The sequence below is a fragment of the Buceros rhinoceros genome, unplaced genomic scaffold (assembly GCF_000710305.1).
Source record: "Buceros rhinoceros silvestris isolate BGI_N320 unplaced genomic scaffold, ASM71030v1 scaffold2410, whole genome shotgun sequence".
Taxonomy (NCBI): Eukaryota; Metazoa; Chordata; class Aves; order Bucerotiformes; family Bucerotidae; genus Buceros; species Buceros rhinoceros.
The window spans coordinates 24,229-24,725 of record NW_010387688.1 but is presented as its reverse complement, the minus strand read 5'-3'; positions in this window follow the sequence as shown (position 1 = coordinate 24,725).

Genomic DNA, 497 nt, shown 5'->3' with positions numbered 1-497 from the left:
GCTCTTCCAGCTTCAGCAGGTGTGGTGTTGGATTGCTGTTGAGCTGGAAGATGTCTTTAAAAATGGCAGTGCAGTTCCTCACCATGGAGAGAGCCGGCTGTCTCACCTCGTGGTAGGATATGGGTATCTCAAAGGTCAATTAAAATCTCAGTGCATCACTTGCGTGGGACTTCCAGGAAGGCTGGGAAAGTTGTAAGGCCAGTGTGTGATGAGTGGCTTCAGCGGAAGAACCTGGAGTGGTTTGCCTGTGTGCTTGGGAGAAGGACGGGGAAGTGCAGGAGAAGGACGGGGAAGCGCAGGAGAAGGGCGAGTGAGGAGAGCTCCTTCACCCGGTGAGTGGAGTAGAGGCTCAGAGTAGCTGAGGGTGGCAGTGGGGGTCTGTAAGCACACTGGGATCAAAGTGCTTTGGAGGGAGAGAGTTCACAGGTGGTCGAAAGACCCTGAGAACTTGACTGCAAGTTCTTGATGGCAGCAGAGCTGGAAAGGTGAGGCTGGGG